The sequence below is a fragment of the Cetorhinus maximus genome, chromosome 16 (assembly GCF_964194155.1).
Source record: "Cetorhinus maximus chromosome 16, sCetMax3.hap1.1, whole genome shotgun sequence".
NCBI lineage: Eukaryota > Metazoa > Chordata > Chondrichthyes > Lamniformes > Cetorhinidae > Cetorhinus > Cetorhinus maximus.
Window position 1 is genome coordinate 29,683,369 of NC_135894.1, and position 13,624 is coordinate 29,696,992.

Consider the following 13,624-nt stretch of genomic DNA (forward strand, 5'->3'; position numbering starts at 1 on the left):
GGACAAACAAGGCACGGGAATGCACGATAAATGGTAGGACCCTGGGAAGTACTGAGGATCAGAGGGACTTTGGTGTGCATATCTACCGGTCCCTTAAGGTAGCGGGACAGGTAGATAAGGTGGTTAAAAAGGCATATGGGATACTTGCCTTTATTAGCCGAGGCACAGAATATAAGAGCAAGGAGGTTATGTTGGAACTGTATAAAATGCTGGTTAGGCCACAGCTAAAGTATTGCATGCAGTTCTGGAATCTACATTATAGAAAGGATGTGATTGCACTAGAGAGAGTGCAGAGGAGATTTACCAGGATGTTGCCTGGGCTGGAGAGTTTTAGTTATGAGGAGAGATTGGATAGACTAGGGTTATTTTACCTGGAGCAGAGAAGATTGAGGGGGGATATGATTGAGGTGTATAAAATTATGAGGGGCATAGATAGGGTAGACAGGAAGGAACGTTTCCCCTTGGCAAAGGGATTGATAACCAGGGGGCATAGATTTAAGGTAAGGGGCAGGAGGTTTAGAGGGGATGTGAGGAAGAATTTTTTCACCCAGAGGGTGGTGGGAATCTGGAACTCACCACCTGAAAGGGCGGTAGAGGCAGAAACCATCATTACATTTAAGAAGCATTTGGATGTGCACTTGTGATACTATGGCATACAAGGCTATGGGCCGAGTGCTGGAAAATGGGATTAGAATAGTTAGGTACTTGTATGACCAACGCAGACTCGATGGGTCAAAGGGCCTTTTTCTGTGCTGTAGACCTCTATGACTCTAGTGCTGAAAAAAGAGACATGCTGTCTAAGCTTTTTGTCTTGCACTCATCTTGACAGATCGCAAGATTACCAACAGTAAAGAGAACAACAATTTATACTGCATGAGAAGAGAGTTGGTCGCCAAGTGCACTCTAACTGGTAGAGGCATTAGCATGGAGAATGCAGCAGTGAACAGTTAACTGCCAGGCTTCTGTTCAAACTCAAGAGGCAGGTTGACTCCGATTGGTCAAGGCATTGCTACGGGGAATGAACCAGGGAGTGGCTGTCCCCAAGGTTTTGTTTAGTTGAAAAAGGTGCAATGTGTGGATATGATCCTTCTGTCTGCAAAGGACAGAGCCATGTTTGTGAATATATGTAGCTTCTAGCACGTGTAAGTGAGCCACACTGCAAGCTCAACTGATAATCTTGCATTGATTTTCAGTGTGACTCCCAGCACAATCAGGATTGTTTAGTAAGTGTTGTCCAATTGCTGAATCACACCTAATGTTGAACACTGTTTTGAGTTTTGCAAGCACAGGCTGGTTGAGTCTGGCCTGCTGTGAACCGCCAAAGGTACTTGCTGCTTGATAAAATCCACCAGTCATTGGGACATACAGCCTACACACCTGGCATCACAACTGCACTGAAATTCATATGCCACATTTCACATTTGTGTGAGAGGCAGAATGTCTTTTTGGCTTGACGGCAGCATCCTGTTAGTGGAGAATACCACTGTGTTGCTACTGCATCGGAGTAACAACATGAAATGGTTACCTGTAATTACCCTGTATTTACTAGGGAGACTAACGTGGTGGACATGACTTGAGAAATGAAAAAAAGATATAAAAACATTTAATATAGTAAGTGGGGAGGGGGAGGTAACTGATACACTAGTGAAACTTAGAGAGCATAAAACCCCCGGATTGGATGGATTGCCTCTGCACATATTAAACAAAACTAGGGAAGAGACAACATGCACACTATTATAGATATCTAAAAACTCATTAGAATAGGGAATAGTAGCCAAAGGAGTGGTGGACAACTGATACAGTTCCTATCTTTCAAAGGCAGATAGAACAAGCCGGGGAAGTACATGGACTAATTAGCTTAATGTAATTGATAAGAAAGATAAAGGATTCCTCCATTCAAAGATGCAATAAGAAAACATTTAGAAACTGAAAAATAATAGCAGAGTTTTTGAAAGGGAAATTGATGTTTGAATAACCTTACTGAATTCTCTGAAGCAGTAACAGAAAGAGTAGATAAGGGTGATGTAGTAGATGTAATATATTTGGATTTCCAAAAGGCCTTTGATAAAGTACTGCATGGCTCATGGCTAAAGTCAGAGCATATGGGATGAGGGAATAGGCAGTTACCTGGATTAGCAAAAGGTGGAAAGTTGCCAGCAGCTGGAGGATTACCTTATTAACACTACCTATAAGTATAGATAACAAGGAAAAAGTACTACCTCCTTAAATAACAAATTAACTTTTATCACAATTACCTCATCAAGAGCTATAATTTTGCAGCATTTCCTTAATTCTAGCATGTGTGTTCTTTCACACCATGTCTAAACTGAAATCAAATTCTTATGAAAAAAATTATGGAACATTTTTGTACCTTTACAAAGAGCATTAAGACTCCACTCAACAACTCTCATTTTCTGCATAAATATATGAACAAATAGGAAACAAACCTACTAAATTACCCAGTATTTAGTATGTGCTGGCTGCTTTTGGACAGCCTACCCTGTAGTACTGGCTCAGTTTACAAATAGCCATTTTCAGTAGTGTCTCATGCCTTCATTGTATTCATGCAGCTAGGATAGCAACTGCATCATTGGCCTAAGAAAGAGAAAAAAAACACCTTTCACATCCTCAAGCAGGTCCCAAAGTGCTTCACAGCCATTTAAGTACTTTTTTTGAGGTGCAATCACTGTTGCTATGTCAGTAACGGCAACCAACCTGAGCAAAGCCAATGAGACAAATCTCCAGTTAATCTATTTGGGATAACAAATAAATATTGGTCAGGACACCAGGGATAACACCCCTGCTGTTCTTTGGATAGTACCATGGGATCTTTTACATCCACCTGAGAGGGCAGACAGGGCCTGGGTTTAACATGTTCTCTGAAAGATGGCACCTCAGACAGTGCAGCACTCCCTCAGTACTGCACTGCAGTGTCAGCCTGGAGTATGTGCTCAAGGCTCTGCAGAGGTGGTGAATTGGATTCACCCTGGAGGAATTCCAATCCTGTTCTGGTACAGGAATGCTTTTCTCGGTCAGTCGCTTTGTATGAGTGAGAACACTCTTGGTCTCCAGCTACACCATCCTCCTGCACAGAATGGCCCAGGATTGGCTGAAAAATAATATCGAGTTCGTGGTGCATAAAAAAAAATTCAGCAATTCGTGGCAAGAAGCGATACCCCACTGATTCACCACACACTTCAGGACCGTTTTCCTTTAGCTTCACAGAAACTAACTGAATTAACATCTCAGCACAAACCTCATCATATTGCTGTTAACCATTTAATGCTGTTAATGTGAATTGATTCTGCTACAACCATTTAGGGCTAGCAATTCAGGTCCTGACATGCCACTCAACCTTGGAGGCCCACTGAAGGAAAAATGCTGGGTCTCACTCTTGCAGACAATAAATTATTTTAACATGTATTTTTTAAAAATTGTTTCTTACTTTTTCTTTAAGCCTCTTTTTTTTTTAATCAAATCTTTCTTTCCCTCTATTTCTCTTTCTGTATCTAATTTGACTCCAATTCACGCTATTTCTTTCTATGTCATTCACTGTTTCTTTCTCTATCTTAATTAGTTAAGGAGATAAACCATTGGACCCAACATTCACAGAGGTCTCAGGTGGCCTGTTATTGCCTCTGCACCATTATCAACTCACACTTCCAGCAATCTGAGATGAAAAATGCAATCTGAAGAGTGAAGTAAAAAATCTAATTCAGAGTGCTGGCAATGTGATGCCCTGCTCCAACAATTTCTGGGCCAGAATATTATCTATTTAAATCCATTTGATTCAATTGCTATTAGTGATCAAAGGCTTTCAACAGCTGGTAACTAATGCAGCACTAACTATTTTCCTTGGAATTATATTACACATCATTTGAGAAAAATAAATCCAATTGAGTGGAGCAGCCTTGTTCATGGTTAAAGCATGTAGCTGGATCTTTGCATCTGTTGCAATATTCGCCACAATAAAACATGTGAATACAGGAACTAACACATTGGACAAGTAAAACAAATTTTATTACTGAATGTTTTATCACTGTTTTATGTTTTAGGTAAATATTTATATCTCCGGTTTTTTCTGGTTTACACATTTGTGGTTAGACATTCTAACTTTGTTCTATGATCCAGAAAATTCTGAAATCCAGAAATGACTTGGTCCCAAGCATTCCGGACCAGAGAGGTTACAGTGCCTTCGATTAACAGTTCACCTGTTGAACTGATTTGTTCAGCTTTCCACTCTAAAGGACTAATTCCCTGAAGTTCTTGCAGGGCAGCCTCGTCCATGTGGGGGTCAAAGACCAGGCCACATACCGTGCTTTATCCTTCATTTTCACTACAGAAAAACTGGGAGCCCAAAATTTTCTGAACAGTGCTCCCTCCGAGTGTCACTCTTTTCCAAGGGAGGCTGAAAGGATGGTGGAAGCAGATTCAGTAATAACTTTCAAAAGAGAATTGCAGAATTACTTGAAAGGGAAACAGTTGTAGGTTAAGGGAAGGATCAGGCTAGTGGGGCTAATTGGATAGTTCTTTCAAAGAGATGGCACAGGCATGACAGGCCAAATGGCCTCCTACTGTTCTATTCTAGTCTATAGTTAGGTATTCAGATCTTAATATCACAACAGTACAGAAAATTAATGAAAAGAACACACTTACATGGCTGCAATAAATTCCTTAAACAGCTTTTGTTGCTTCCTGTCTTGCTCTAGCTTTAGGTTTTGCCAACATCGGCTAATTCAACATTGCAGGGTCTGAGTCTCAAAGATGGAGACCCCACACACAGATGACAATGAGTGACAATGACTGAAATATGAAGTTCAGAGTAGCAGAAATCCACAATCTTTACTGCAATTCCTGAATACAACCCCAAATAGGCTTTGTGTGTGCATCCATAATATGAAGATAGCAAATGGACAAATGAGCTGAACTCAAAAGGTGAAGTGAGAGTGACTACCTTTGACATCAAGGCAGCATTTGACCGAGTGTGGTATCAAGGAACCCCAGCAAAACTGGAGTCAATGGGAATCAAGGAAAAACTCTCTACTGGTTGGAGTCATACCCAGCACAAAGTAAGATGGTTGTGGTTGTTGGAGGTCAATCATCTCAGTTCCAGGACATCACTGCAGGAGTTCCTCGGGGTAGTGTCCTCAGCCCAACCATCTTCAGCTGCTTCATCAATGACCTTCCTTCCATCATAAGGTTAGAAGTGGGGATGTTCGCTGATGATTACACAATGTTCAGCAACATTCACGACTCCTCAGACACTGAAGCAGTCCATGTCCAAATGCAGCAAGACCCGAAAAATATCCATGTTTGGGCTGACAAGTGGCAAGTAACATTCGCGCCACACAAGTGCCAGGCAATGACCATCTCCAACAAGAGAGAATATAACCATCGCATTACCATCACTGAATCTCCCACTATCAAACATCCTGGGGGTTACCATTGACCTGAAACTGAACTGGACCAGCCATATAAATACTGTGGCTACAAGAGCAGATCAGAGGCTTGGAATCCTGCAGCGAGTAACTCACCTCCTGACTGCCCAAAATCCTGTCCACCACCTACAAGGTACAAGTAAGGTGTGTGGTGGAATACTCTCCACTTGCCTGGATGAGTGCAGCTCCAACATCACTCAAGAAGCTCGACACCATCCAGGACAAAGCAGCCCCGCTTAATTGGCACCATATCCACAGACATTCACTCCCTCCACCACTGACACACAGTAGCAGCAGTGTGTACCATCTACAAGATGCACTGCAGAAACTTACCAACGCTCCTTAGCACCTTCCAAACCCACGGCCACTACCATCTAGAACGACAAGGGCAGCAGATAGATGGAAACACCACTGCCTGGAAGTTCCCCTCCAAGCCACTCACCATCCTGACTTGGAAATATATTGCCGTTCCTTCACTGTCGCTGGGTCAAAATCCTGGAACTCCCTTCCTACAGCAAGTGATTGCCCCATTCCTGACCATATGCATAACTGATATCATTATGAGGAGTGGGTAGAAAGGTGAGACAAATACAAAATTGATTACATGTGAAAATAAGTATGAAGAGAAAACAAAATTCAGTCATAGAAGATATGAAAGAGAGAGGAAGGTATGATCAATTTTTAAAAATTCATTCATGGGATGTGGGCGTCGCTGGCTGGGCCAGCATTTATTGCCCATCCCTAGTTGCCCTTGAGAAGGTGGTGGTGAGCCGCCTTCTTGAACCGCTGTAGTCCATGTGGTGTAGGTACACCCACAGTGCTGTTAGGGAAGGAGTTCCAGGATTTTGACCCAGTGACAGTGAAGGAATGGTGATATATTTCCAAGTCAGGATGGTGAGTGGCTTGGAGGGGAAATTCCAGGTGGTGGTGTTCTCATGTGCCTACTGCCCTTGTCCTCGTGGGTTTGGAAGGTGCTGTCTAAGGAGCCTTGATGAGTTCCTGCAGTGCAGGAAAATTGAAAATGCAAAGCTTATAACTGGTGCGGTGTGCACCACCTCACTCACTCATCATCTGCAAGGCCACTGGTTATTGAACTGGAGTCCGCAGAGCTTTCCAGAGGGTCTGCAATACAGATACAGTCCACAGCTGGGCGATTTGGGCAACCACCAAAGACCTCATAGCCAAGAGAAAGTGAATGTGAGGTGGTGTGCCCTGCTCCTTGCCAGGTTCCTGCTCCTCTGTACTCCTGCCCTTTCCCTGTGCCCCTGCTCTCTCCCTGTGCCCCCCCTCCCCGTGCCACTGCTCTCCCCATGCTCCTGCTCTCTCTCTCTCCCCATGCTCCTGCTCTCTCCCTGTGCCCCTGCTCTCTCTCTCCCCATGCTCCTGCTCTCTCTCTCTCTGCCCCGCTCTCTTCCCGTGCTCCTGCTCTCCCCATGCCCCTGCTGTGTCCCCATGCCCCTGCTCTCTCCCTGTGCCCCTGCTCTCCCGTGCTCCTACTCTCTCCCCCATCCCCTGATCTCCCTCCCTGCCCCTGCTTTCTCCCCTTGCCTATTCTCCCTCTCTCTCTCCCCGTGCCCATGCTCTCTCCCCTTGCCCATGCTCTCTCTCTCTCTCCCCTTGCCCATGCTCTCTCTCTCTCTCCCAGTGTCCCTGCTCTCTCCCCATGCTCCTGCTCTCACCCCGTGCCCCTGCTCTCTCCCCGTGCTCCTGCTCTCTCCCCGTGCCCCTGCTCTCTCCCCGTGCTCCTGCTCTCACCCCGTGCCCCTGCTCTCACCCCATGCCCCTGATCTCTCTCCGTGCCCCTGATCTCTCCCCGTGCTCCTGCTCTCTCCCCGTGCTCCTGCTCTCTCTCTCTCTCTCCGTGCCCCTGATCTCTCCCCGTGCTCCTGCTCTCACCCCATGCCCCTGCTCTCTCCCCGTGCCCCTGATCTCTCTCTCCCCATGCCCCTGATCTCTCTCTCCTCTTGCCCCTGATCTCTCTCTCCCCATGCCCCTGATCTCTCTCTCCCCGTGCTCCTGCTCTCTCCCCGTGCTCCTGCTCTCTCCCCGTGCTCCTGCTCTCTCCCCATGCTCCTGCTCTCTCCCCGTGCTCCTGCTCTCTCCCCATGCTCCTGCTCTCTCCCCATGCCCCTGATCTCTCTCTCCCCATGCCCCTGCTCTCTCCTCGTGCTCCTGCTCTCTCCCCATGCTCCTGCTCTCTCCCCGTGCTCCTGATCTCTCTCTCCCCATGCCCCTGCTCTCCCTCCCTGCCCCTGCTCTCTCCCTGTGCCGATGCTCTCTCTCTCCCCTTGCCCCTGCTCGCTCTCCATGCTCCTGCTCTCTCCCCATGCTCCTGCTCTCTCCCCGTGCCCCTGCTCTCACCCAGTGTCCCTGCTCTCTCTGTCTCTCTCTCCCCGTGCTCCTGCTCTCACCCCGTGGTCCTGCTCTCTCCCCGTGCTCCTGCTCTCTCCCAGTGTCCCTGCTCTCTCCCCGTGCTCCTGCTCTCTCCCCGTGCTCCTGCTCTCTCCTGGTGTCCCTGCTCTCACCCCGTGCTCCTGCTCTCTCCCCGTGCCCTGCTCTCTCCCCGTGCCCCTGCTTTCTCCCTGTGCTCCTGCTCTCTCCCCATGCTCCTGCTCTCTCCCCGTGCTCCTGCTCTCTCCCCGTGGGCCTGATCTCTCTCTCCCCATGCCCCTGCTCTCTCCCCGTGCTCCTGCTCTCTCCCGGTGTCCCTGCTCTCTCCCCGTGCCCCTGCTCTCTCCCCGTGCTCCTGCTCTCTCCCCATGCTCCTGCTCTCTCCTCGTGCTCCTGCTCTCTCCCCATGCTCCTGCTCTCTCCCCGTGCCCCTGCTCTCTCCCCGTGCTCCTGCTCTCTCCCCGTGCACCTGCTCTCTCCCCATGCCCCTGCTCTCTCCCCGTGCTCCTGCTCTCTCCCCGTGCTCCAGCTCTCTCCCGGTGTCCCTGCTCTCTCCCCGTGCCCCTGCTCTCTCCCCGTGCTCCTGCTCCCTCCCCGTGCCCCTGCTCTCTCCCAGTGTCCCTGCCCTCTCCCCGTGCTCCTGCTCTCTCCCCGTGCTCCTGCTCTCTCCCCGTGCTCCTGCTCTCTCCCGGTGTCCCTGCTCTCTCCCCGTGCCCCTGCTTTCTCCCCGTGCCCCTGCTCTTCCCGTGCTCCTGCTGTCTCCCGGTGTCCCTGCTCTCTCCCCGTGCCCCTGCTTTCTCCCCGTGCCCCTGCTCTTCCCGTGCTCCTGCTCCCTTCATACTCCTGTCATCTTCAGGTTGCTTGTGTGCTCCTGACAAGGAGAGACACTGTGACGTGAGAAGTAATACATCCGTCTCACTGATATTTTTAAGTGAATACCTGTTTTCTTCAAAGCATTATTAAATACACATTTTAGCTGCAGCACTTTTGTAGTTATGAGTATTAAGTAGTATTATAATTTAGATTGGCAATCCTTCATTGCTGATCCACTTGAAAAGGAGACCTTGAACCAAAAAAGGTTTCAGAATCTCTGCTCTAGATCCCATTATGGAGCACAACCCTCTGTATTCAAACTTGGGGTGTCCAAACTCCAATTCCATTCGGTCTATCAATCCTGCATTCCTGCTTTACTCCACACAATGCATCTATTCTCATTTCACTTGACAGCTCACTCCCCGTCCCTTTAATTGGATTTGCAACCATTCTAGTGCAGTCTCCTCACTGATGTGAGCCTCGAACCCGGTGTCCCCATTGATCATTGAAAGATGAGGGCACCATGATGCAGATCTCCATTGTCTCACCAGGGTGCCTGGCATGCACAGTGACAGTGTAATGACTTTAACTAATGACATGTCCTTCTTCTCCCTTTTAGGTTCATCAGCAGGCATCCCATCCACAGGCCCCAAAGGGCCACCCCGATGCCAGAGGACCACTGGGCATCACTGTCACCTGTGTCACACCCGCTCTCTGAAGCGGGCACCAGCACAGATACCAGCACCTTGGTGGGCATTAGAGTGGTGGCTGGTATCTCAGTGCACATTGGTGAGGGCAGTTCCCATTTGCTTGAGATGCAGGCAGAGGTAGACAGTGCCCAGGGCACCAGCAGTCAGAGGACTGCTGGGGACCAGGACAATGCTCAGTTGATGGCTGATGATGGGCCTCTGGAGTCGTCCATTGGGCGGCAGGTACTGGATGCCCAGCGAGATGTACGGGAGGATCTGGTGGAGATCCATGAAGGTATGTGTGCCATGGTCTCCGTTATGGAGGAGTCCATGTGGAGCGTGAGCACTGTGTTGACCCTCATGGCCAAGTGCACTGCCTCCTCCATTGAGAGAGTGGTGACTCTCATGGAGAGGCAGCTCCAGGGACAGAATAAGGGCTTCCTGGGGTTGTGCTTGGACCTGCAAACCCTCACACAGGCACTGAGCTCAGGTGGCCAGTGTCAGTGTGGGAGGTGGATGAGGCACCCAGTATCCCAGCTAGGTGCCCGTCCACCAATGGAATGCAGGGAGGTCCAGAGCAACCTCATGTTGGCACACAAGGTGCCTGTTGTCTCTGAGGCTCCTCTCAGGGACCTCTGGATGACGGCAGCAGCTCCTCCACCTCTCTGCCAGTGACCGTCGTATCTAATGAGTCTGCGACAACTGGGGAGATGCCAGCTGTGCCACTGGCCGCTCCCTCCCAGGCGGGGCCAGCACAGGCTCCACTGGCCAGAGGACGACCGCCAAGGTCATCAAGGCCAACAGGACAACAGGTTGTCCTCAATGCCAGTGCCAGTGAGGTGGCCGGGTTGGTGGGGGGGGGGTGTGGTGCACCAAGACATAGCACTCACAAGCATAAGTTAAAGGCACCTTGAGCACAAGAGGGACAGGCCGTGGGTTATTTTATGTTCATTTATGTTTAGTTCATGTTTACCGGTCTGGGACTTAAGGCCAGAGAGGTTGGTTGATGTAAATAGTCTGTACTTGTCAAAAAGGTATAAATATGGTTTTGTCGTCATGAACTGAGTATGCTTCACCTTTTTATTTCATTGGTGCCGGGTACGCCAGTATTTAATGCTGGACGTAAGTGGCTCTGAACTTATTGCACAGACACTCAGTGTTCTTTGTGTTCAAATGAAAGGGTCATTTCAGACACCGGGGATAGAGGCAGCAGCCCTGGCATGTGTTTGAAGCTGATCTTTAGTAGTCTATCTGAAGGAGCATTGGATCAAGGCGTCCCTGGTGTCCCTGCCTCCCTGCAGCTTACTGAGGTCTGTCTCCATGCCCTCAGCGTTCTCGTCACCGTGCTCATCTTGGGACTCACTACTGGACTCATCACCTCTGGCCTGTGGAGCTGCATCAAGATCCTCTTCCTCTAGTGGGTCCCCCCTTGCCAGTGCCAGATTGTGGAGCACGCAGCATGTAACCACTATCAGTGACACCCACTCTGGGGGGTATTGTAGTGCACCCCCTGAACGGTCCAGGCATCAGAAGCGCATCTTCAGAAGACCTATGGTGCTCTCTATCACCACCCTTGTGGAGCCATGATTCATATTGTAACATTTCTCTGCCTCTGTTCCCGGGTGGCGGAGAGGCATCATGAGCCACCTCTTCAACGGATAGCCCTTGTCACCCAGCAGCCATCCATCCAGTCGGGCTGGAGCACTGAAGAGCCTCGGCACCTGGGAGTGTCTGAGGATGTAGGTGTCGTGGGAGCTGCCTGGGTACCTTGCACAGACTTGTAGAATCAGCATCCTGTGATCACACACTATCTGCACGTTCATGGAGTGGAAGCCCTTCCTGTTGACGAAGGCACCGGGCTCACCTGCTGGCGCCTTGATGGCCACATGTGTACAGTCTATAGCGCCCTGGACACGGGGGAAGCCAGCAATGGCTGCGAAGCCTTTGGCTCGCTGTGTCTGACTGGCCTTGACTGTATGGCAAAGAATAAAGGTCAGTACCCGCCCGAACAGAGCTCCTGCCACCAGCTCGAAGCAACTATGTACAGCTGATTGGGAGGCTCCACAAAGACCCCCCACTGAACCCTGGAAAGAGCTGGAGGCATAGAAGTTGAGGACCCCTCTGACCTTCAGAGCCACTGGCATGGGGTGTCCACCCACACAGTCGGAGCTGATCTGAGGCCCAATTATCTGGCAAATGGAGGTCACTGTCTCCCTTGAGAGGCGGAGCCTCCTTCGGTATTGCACCTCAGACATATTGAGGTGGCTGCATCACCGCCTGTAAATCCTGGCAGCAGGATAGTGGCGTCTTCTGTGGTCCCTTCCACCTTGGGCTTCCTGCTGGCCCTGTGCCCCTGTGCCTGCGCCTCTCCTCCCACAGGTCACTCCCCTGGAGGTGGATAGGCACACGTGGCCCCCTCTCCCTTCTGCCCCTCTCTTCCTTAGCGGAGACCACAATGCCTATTACCAGGGTAAGGGAAGGCTGTCTGATACCTGGAAGGGTCCACACGGTCTGAAACCTCTGGGGGCCTGGGAGATAGCAATGAGTCCTGGAATGAGGCCTGGAAATGCTAAGAATGAAACCCCGAACAGAGATGAAGCTGCCAAGTACCAATAAGTCACCAACAGCAAACTATCTCCAAAACTGCTCACTGCTCACACTGGCAATGCTGCTGACCCTTTTTATCCTGCCCGTGGATGAGGTTTGAGGAAATGTCAGCTGGCTGCCTGCCCGCTTTGCCTGTGAGAGGAGCAGAAAATCGCATGGGCAATGAAAAATCTCAGACAATTTCATTGTTAATGGCCTTAAGTAGCCTGTTAATTAATGGCGGGTGCTGCTCCGACACCTATGCACACCCACCGACCAAAAGATCGCGAGAGTTCGCAATGACGTCAGGGCGTTCGGGCGACATCGTCGCTCACTATTAACTCCCACTCGGGTTGGGCGCACACCCACCCGCGGGACGAAAAATTCAGCCCTTGGATACATTACTCTGCGAACCTTCATTGAAGTTATTACTATAGAGCATGCACACGCTAGACGTTTGCCTTGGTGGGTTTCAAACCTGGAACCCTAGAGCAATACCCTGGGTCTCTGGAATACTAATCCAGTCCAGTGACAATGTCGCTATGCCACCACCTCCCTACCAATACTAATTAGCCCCTTGGTTGCCCTCTATTTCTGGTATCTAATTTCCTTTGTGAAGACAGACAAAAAACATATGTACAATGCCTGCCATTTCCTCATTCTCCATGACAATGTCTCATGTCTCTGCCTTTAAGGGACAAATGTTTACTTTAGCTACTCTTCTCCTTTTTAAAGTTTGTAGAAGCTCTTACAATATGTTCTTATAACCCTGGTTAGTTATATCCTTTAATATCCCAACTAATCTAATCCAACTCTCCTGCTCACTCCCCATGCTCTTTAATTTCCCACCCAGTTAATTTCTCTCTCCTGCTCACTCTCCAAAGCGTTGTGACGGTACAGAAGGCATTTTAGCAATTTGAAAAATCAAAACCTTTCCCCACATTTACATTTATAGTTCTTTTAAAGTGAATTTGCGTGTTTTATTTTGTACACAGTTACCTCACTTAGTGACAAGAAACCTAAAGGACAAAAACTTGGCTATCTCTTATTTCATTTCAATAGTTTACCTTTGCAGCTACTTGTACATAGAAAATACAGGCTGAGGCTTAAAACTGTAAATTCAGCAAACACCTGCAAAGCATTGTTTTTGGTAATAATATAATTGTTAATAAAATACACATGAAAAGGACAAAACCTGCATTAATGTGCAATTTAAACTTTCAGTGAATTTAAGTATGAGGAATGTAAGTCTAGAAATTGATATTTGTGATGTTAGCAAAAGAGCACCTAGCACATCTTGCTAATATTCCTCCATAAATCTTAAACTGGAAGCCAACTCTGTTACAATAATAGCAGAGAAATTGGATTTGAACACATTGGCTTAGGCGTCCTGATAACGAGCACTTCCAGCCTAGATTATCAATCCTCCAGCATTAGCCTGGAGTCTCCAGGAGTTAAAGATGAGTCTCCAGAAAACTGCTTTAAGCAAAACTCGGCGGTTGGTGGTGGGGGTGGGGGGGGGGGGGAGGGGGGGAATTAATCGAGGCACTAACAAAGGAAATGCCCTTTTGTTTCATTTCTTTTGAGTACTTTTAGTGATCAAAATATTGGAAATGGGGAGCAAAGAATATTTGGCTGACAGTCAATTATTATCCAATGGGGTGGACAGACTCTGTTGGTTTTCCAGTTAGTGTGCAGAGGTGGGGC

The 13,624-nt window shown here is 48.6% G+C and overlaps 1 protein-coding gene across 3 annotated transcripts in view; it reads right to left on the minus strand.

Moving 5' to 3' along the window:
* Positions 1-514: 514 nt before the first annotated feature.
* ptchd1 (patched domain containing 1) overlaps positions 515-13,624 on the minus strand; it is a 122,907-nt gene continuing 109,797 nt past the window's right edge. For 2 of the 3 annotated variants that reach the window (XR_013579140.1, XR_013579137.1), the window contains exon 5: positions 515-2,595. The gene's annotated coding sequence lies outside the window, so the exon portion shown is untranslated. Of the gene's footprint in view, positions 2,596-2,636; positions 3,110-13,624 lie in introns of those variants that run through there. The other variant, XR_013579139.1, reaches the window with a different exon arrangement.